Raw genomic sequence first — 6982 nt, forward strand, 5'->3', positions numbered from 1 at the left:
AACCTCTGCACGTGGTGCCAGCAACGCTTCCCAAAAGGAAACAGCCCTTGAGGGAGGTGGGCTGCCACCCCCCCTCCTGAACATGCACATTGGGTGCGTGCCCTGAGATATCCAATATTAATGAAGGAAGGGTTTATTGGATTTCATTTCCAGGCCTTCTTAAAGTGGCACCAGGCCACAGACAGCTGCTTATAAATAGGCATGTGCCATTTAGAAGGTCACACAGTGAACCTCGAAACATGCCAGAACGTTAACAAGAAACAGTGAAATGCAAAAGAAAGCAGAAGGAACCGCGCTCCCGACACGCACGGCCCTGCCACGCAGCAGCATCCTATGGGGCAGAGAGCAGCCAATGCTCGTGGGGCTGCTCACAGGGAAGTGAACGCTGCCTTTCATAAAAGCTGACTCCTCTACCCTAAATAAAAAACATTCCCTGCCTTGAAGAACAACATTTTTTTAATTATTATTTCAAAGTACCCTGTTCAGCAGCAGAGCATACAAATACTCATAGCTACGCAAATAGCAACTCTTTATTTGCTTTGTTTGCTCAGCTAATATTGACTTTCCAGCCTAACACTGCTGCTATTGAGTTTGGCTATTCACAGCACTGTTTGACTAGCATTAGAACAGCGCAGCGATAACAGCATGTGCAACCGAAAAAGCAATCCATCTCCCCTCCGTGGGACAGTGCCATTATGACAGAGGGGGGGAAAAAAAAAAGTCTGCTTATTCAGTCAAGTACAACTGTTGAATGCAACGCTGGCAATGACACTCCTGGCTAGTGCAAACAACCCAAGGTTACAGCGTTATTGTGTACTCGCACAAAGCAAACACTGCAGAGCGGTTCCGTTGCTGCCCGTCACCTTGGGCAGGACCCAGGGGTTTGTTCCCTGCCTGGGGTCAGTGTGCGCTGCCCCGTGCCAAGGCTCCTCCCATACATGTGCGTGCTGTGGGGTGGACGGACAGACGGATGGACAGACAGATGGCGGCCCTCTGCAGGGGGAAGAAGAGTGAGAGCGCTGTGGAAGGGACAAGGAGGTTGCAGTGAGGTGGTTACCGGTCTTTCCACAGCCACAGGACAAGAGGTGACGGCCTCACGTTGTGCCAGGGGTGGCTCAGGTTGGGTGTTAGGGAATATTTCTTCTCCATAAGAGCAGTGCTGCACTGCACAGCAGCCCAGGAGTGGTGGGGTCACCATCCCAGGGGGTGTTCCAGAAAACTGCAGGGATGTGGCACTGAGGGATGTGGGCCGTGGGCACAGTGGGATGGGTTGAGGTTGGGGATCTGAGAGGTCTTTGCCAGCCCTAATGCTTCTGTGACTGTACGGCTTGGCATGGTGGGCATGGGTTGACTTGGTGATCTTAGAGGCCTTTTCCAACCTTAAGGACTCTGTGGCGGATGTATGGGCGTCCTACAGCAGACATCAGTGCTGCAAGCATCCCGTGCTGCCACCCTACAAATCCAAACCCATGTGGCACCCACCCCTGCAGCAGCGTGCTCTCTGCACTGCCTGCACTTGTCACTCCTCTCCATTCACACCCAGCTTTACAGACATATTTCACTTCCCTTCCAGATTGCAGAGCCAGACTGATTGCCTCGCTCGCCTCCCACGTGCGTCCACCAGTTTATACAAATAGCTGTGTGTGCATAGCAGGCAAAGGCAGAGAGCAGCGCCCGTCTGGCGCACCGAGCAGCCGGCTCCTCCCGGGGCAGCCCTGCATGAGAATCCCAGCTCCATGTTATCACTGCGAGCCCTGGGATTGGCATCTAAAGCTGACATTGGGAAGTTCCTCCTCCTCTGCTTCAGGAGGCAGAGAGATGAGAGGCAGAGCTGGCACTTGGGCATGGTGATCTTAGAGGTTTTTTCCAGCCCTAACGATTCTATGAGTCCATGATGCTATGAGGGAGGTCACCACTGCATCCAAGCTCCAGGACGTGACATCCACGTTGGAGGCATTCCATTCATGAGCCCCACAAATAAGGCAGAAGCCACATTTCTGCACGCACTGACTGCTGAGGAGCAATAAAAAGCTGCGTGCAAAGGCAGAAAGCAGGCATAGTGATGGAGAGATGTTGATGTGATAATTAATATATCAAATTTTAGGGATCCACCAGCACTGCATTGGGGATCACTGACCAGGAGGCTCCCCCTGCCCTACAATGGAGGCTGGATGCTGGAAGAACCTTAGAGTCACAGAATCAGTAAGGTTGGAAAAGATGACTGAAATCACCAAGCCCACCCATCACCTTCTGCTCCAGGTGTCCACAAACAGCAGAGAAGATGAAAGATTCCCCTCCTCTTTTTGTGACAGAAAAACTGAGACAGAACATTCAGGCAACAAATGACTCACAGAGCACGAGCCAGCAACAAAAGCTGGAGCACAGCAGGTAGCTGGTTTCCACGAAACCCTGTTCTCAGCTGTTTGTGTCCCAGGAAAGGCCCCGAGGAGGAGGACCACACCAGGGTTTTGGAGAGCAATTTGGGTGTTATTACACCCATTGTTCCTGGAGCAGTGTGCAGGCTGAAGCTCTCTGTTCACTATTAGCTGCTCTGGGCGTGCCCAGGCCCTGGATCTGCTCGATGACAAACAACAGCCTGTTATTAATGTCATTATTATTATACAAGCATTTCTATAGAGCCCATCACACAGGCTTAAAGTCTGCCCTCTGCTTGTGTAGCACCTTTCATTTCAGGTCTCATGCTGCTTGACAAACATTAAACCCATGCTGGAATTTGTGCCAGAGGCAAAGAAAAAGATGGGGGGGGAAGGAAATTCCAGCGTTGTGTCTGTGCATGACACAAAGATGGGGACTGTATGCAGGAAAATGCTTGCAGCTCTAATTTGGGGGTGTTCTGGTGGTTTTAATAACCAAATCCTTGCATCTCCAGGGATGGCTGCAGGGGATTCCTTGAGCACAGGCGTGCTGCAGCCACTGCATCTTGCATCATGGCATGCAATGAGTGCAGCAATTAGACTCTCCTACCTGCAACCCTCAGGGTTTTCTCTTTGCACCATCCCAGTGCCTGCTGTGGGGTTTTATCCCTCTGATGGATGGAAGCACACCCAAAGGGTCATCCCCACAGCCCCATCATCGCTGTGCCTGTCCCCGTGCTCTGCTGGCTGGTGATGCCTCCAAATGCACACCCTCAGCACAGCCATCAGCTCCTGGTTCTTGTGTCTTCCCCATTTCTGAGGTCAGTTCACCTCCAGAAAGGCAAGCACCTCCCACCATTAACTCACATTGGGGTTTTCCACCTTCACCCACATCCCTGATGTCATTCCCCACCCCGTGCCATCTGCCTTGGCCACAGCGGGCTGGATCCTACAGGAAGCCATCTGAGGTCTGGGTCAGTGTTGTATCCTAAATAAATGGCAATGATGCAGATTGTTTTGCAGAGGCATTTAAAGGCTCCTAAACCTCTTGTAGCATCACCCAGGGCAGTGGGGACAGACGTCCCCGGCTGAATGGGCAAGGACCTCATGGCTCATGCCACCACCAAGCCATGGAGGGGCCCATGCTCTCCCACCCTCAGATGTGGCCATGAAACTTGGGCTGCCCTGAGAGGAGCCCACCTGCTGTGCACCACCCCAGTGCCAGAATCTCCTTAACCCACAGCAACCTTTGAGATGCTCTGCTGTGATGGTCCAGCCCCTTCGGTGCCGATCACCTGGGCTGATGGCAACTTCTCCATCACTTTGTCCCTTGGGATCAACTTGCAGACAGACATAAGATTTCAGTGTATTTAAAAGTCAAAGCAGAAGCTGAAATTTTTGTCCATCCATCTCCAGAAAGGTCTCAAATATTTCACTCCACTGTTATTCCAGGGCCATTCCTCGGTGATTGGGCAGCAGCGCCTGGCCATGCTGCACGCTGAGTCACGCTCACTGCTCATCCCTCAGGGCGTGCTGCACCCCAGCCAAGGCATTGCTGAAGCTTAGGAACAAATCAATGCGTGGCCGCCTTCCCAAGGCCATCCTCTGCTGTTGTTGTCACAGCACAGAAACCTGCTTTGTTCCCACAGGTGCTGGGCATGGCCGCCTCCCAACTTCCTCGTGTTGAGTTTTCCCATGAGCCGTGAACGCCAAGCAGCCTCTAACCCAGAGCATCCAGGTTAATTACTCATTAATAGCACTAAAACACCCTTCACATTCTCCAGGAAATGTATTCCAGCCAGCACGAAAGGCAATGCAATGCTCTGATTCATCCCGGAATCTAGGAAAACATCACGGCAATAAACTGATAAGGAAGAACAGGTCCGATGCAGCTCCTCTCCAGCCTGTAATTAGAGCAGTCTGGATGGCAATTAACACAAAGTTCCCACCGGTGTGGCTCAGGGCATGCTCCCATCCCATTGCTCTGCAGGTGAGTCCCTTCTTCCTTCCTTCCTTCCTTCCTTTCAGGCCCACCCCTGGCAGGCATTGTGCCCACACAGGGCAGCCCCCGGCCCCTGCAGCCTTCTGTGGTGTTGATGCCATCCTGGCTATCTCCCATGGGGCCAAACTCATGGTCGTGGCCCCCACAGCGCAGTGCAGGGTGGGCTCTGCAGCACACCCACTGATTCCCGTCTCTCATCCTCTCAGCTCAATCTCATTCAGCAAAAATAAGAGCTCGTTTTGAATCCCAGAGCCCCAGACATTGACACTTGCCGTGCAAAGCACTGCCCAGGGCTGTCCGCAGGCAGCACGGAGCCACTGCCATCTGCTGCCATGCGCTGCCATCGCACCGTGCTGCTCCTGGGCAGCACCACACTTGGGCTTTAATCCATAGCTTTGCACTTTATCCATGCAATTGCTCACAGTGCCCTGTGCCTCTGATTTTTCCTCCCTGAGTAACATGCAAACTTCTCGCTTCAGCCTGCTAAGCTGCAGTGAGCTTCAGCTCTCCGGAGTGACCAGGATGGGCAGATGTCCCCTGGATACCCCAAGGGCTGCTCCGAAGATGTTCTGCTGCAAACCTATGTGGTTTTTCCCAGCGAGGAAGGCTCAGGGCCAGACTCAAACACCCACTGCAGATGCAGGTTGGGATCTGCTGCAATAGCAGTGACTCAGGACTGCACCATCTCGCCCTGCTGACGGGCTCTGTGTGGGCTCATCCTGCCCAGGACACCATCTGCAAGGGCTGGGAGCCACTTGTTGGGCAAAACAGGGGCAGAGGAGAAGCGTTGCTCAACCCGACTTCATTCACCACCCATCCCAGAGCACCATCTCCGTCACCTGCAGCGTAATTCCCTTTGCAAGCCAAGCAGCACGTCTACTTTCTGCTTTACTTGCTTCCCTCTGCAAAAAACATTTGCTAACTCCCATTATCCAATATTTAGCAGTGCACAGCAATGAACAAAGTGTTAGAGATGAGAGTACACGCCATGTGAGGCTGCATTCAGAATGCAGAGGCTGTCTGCTGTGGGAAGCAGTGCTCTGTGCATCTTTCAGGTGCGTTCTGCTCTCAATCAGAGCCCAATTAGAATCCTGTTCTGGGGAAAACAGCTCTTTGAGGCATAGAGACGGAGCGCTCTACCTGCACAGAGAGTGACTGTTGCTTATCACAAAGATAGACACGGCTACCAAAAGGTGCAGGTCATTATCTGTCCCAGTTATTCTCCTTCCACGACCCAATGTAATAAAGACCAACCACACCATCATCCACAGCCTCCAATGGTGGCACTACGGGGACCAGGACCCCACGGATGGAGGTGCCCCCACATCTCACCCATTCCCTCGCTTCATTCCTGATGCACACGGAAAGCATCCCCTGCTTTACAGTTCCAGCCACCCACCCCAGCCCCGCAGCCACTCCAGAAAAGCATCCATCCTCATCGTTCCTCTTGGTTTCAATCCACAATCCAGATTTGCCCTCAGACCTCTTGAGTACATTTTCCCTCTTTTTTTTTTTTTTTTTTTGCTGTTTGTTTTTGAGTCAGGTGTTTTCCATTCGCTGATAACGGCGTGTGTTTGTTCCAAGATCACCTGCATAAACACATTCTAGGGGCAGGGGGCAAGGTTCAAGAGTTGAGACCCACGCCGCGTCGGCCAAACCTGTATTTTGTTCCTTCCAATTATACCTCGCCGTATTAGCAGATAATAGCTGTACATTTAAGCAAATTATCTCCAATAAAAAGGGGACAATAATTACACTGTTTGTTTTCTCTCCTTCCATTGCTGGAATTATTCTCTGTTTGCCCAAGGTTAAATATTAGCAAGAACCTTTCCGCACCGATGTCTGCTCCGGTGCCTTTTACTGTTTTAAACCAGCAAGAGTCAGTAAAAGTTTGGGCAAATATTAGATTTGGCAGAGTTTGCTGTTTGTATCAGGAAACCGATTGGTGTTATTGATTGACAGATGTGACCAAATGTTTAGAAAGTCTGTCCTCTATTGGATTCTGCTAGGTGTTTCAGCAAACAGCCCTAATACAAGGCAAACAGAGTTATTGGAAGAAGTACCAGCCTGTGTTAGCACAGCAAACTGAGGGCTATGCAAACAGCTTAAAAGAATCTGGCCACCTTCATATAACCTTTGATGTAGGTATTGATCCTTCTGAAGGTGGCAAAAAGTTTGAACAGGGAGCAGATTGAGTGGGATCAGATACAGATCAACACCGTAAGAATGTAAATGTTATCTTTAAGCTACACTGTCGGTTTAGTAATGGATGTCTGTTTGGAATTTATCTTCTTCCAAATCTCTAAATCCATGCAGCAATAAAAATTAATAATAACTTTTAGATAGACTGCCTCCTAAGTCTCTCTCCCTCCACCCTGATGAGTGGGCATCCTTAATTCCACTCAGGGCAGTGCTACAGCATGGAGAGCTGCTGGCCTGGGATGGGAACTGCTGGGTGCAGCTGTGTAACGGGAGGGCATGGTTAGTGGGAACGGTGGGGATGAGTTGGGGCTGGACTTGATGACCTCGGAGGCCTTTTCCAGCCTTAACAATGCCATGACCCCATAAGCAGCCATGGTGGTTGATGGCTGGACTTGGTGACCTT

At 51.2% G+C, this 6982-nt stretch overlaps 1 long non-coding RNA gene across 1 annotated transcript; it reads left to right on the top strand.

Annotated features, from left to right (window-relative positions):
• Positions 1-966: 966 nt before the first annotated feature.
• LOC122163419 lies at positions 967-6618 on the top strand. Its single transcript, XR_006169900.1, has 3 exons — positions 967-1119; positions 4025-4365; positions 4857-6618. It is a non-coding gene; the product is annotated as an uncharacterized LOC122163419 (long non-coding RNA).
• The last annotated feature ends 364 nt before the right edge of the window (positions 6619-6982 follow it).

Source organism: Centrocercus urophasianus, unplaced genomic scaffold (genome assembly GCF_019232065.1).
Source record: "Centrocercus urophasianus isolate 14NV4802_14NV808 unplaced genomic scaffold, USGS_Curo_1.0 seq_23, whole genome shotgun sequence".
NCBI classification, from domain to species: Eukaryota; Metazoa; Chordata; class Aves; order Galliformes; family Phasianidae; genus Centrocercus; species Centrocercus urophasianus.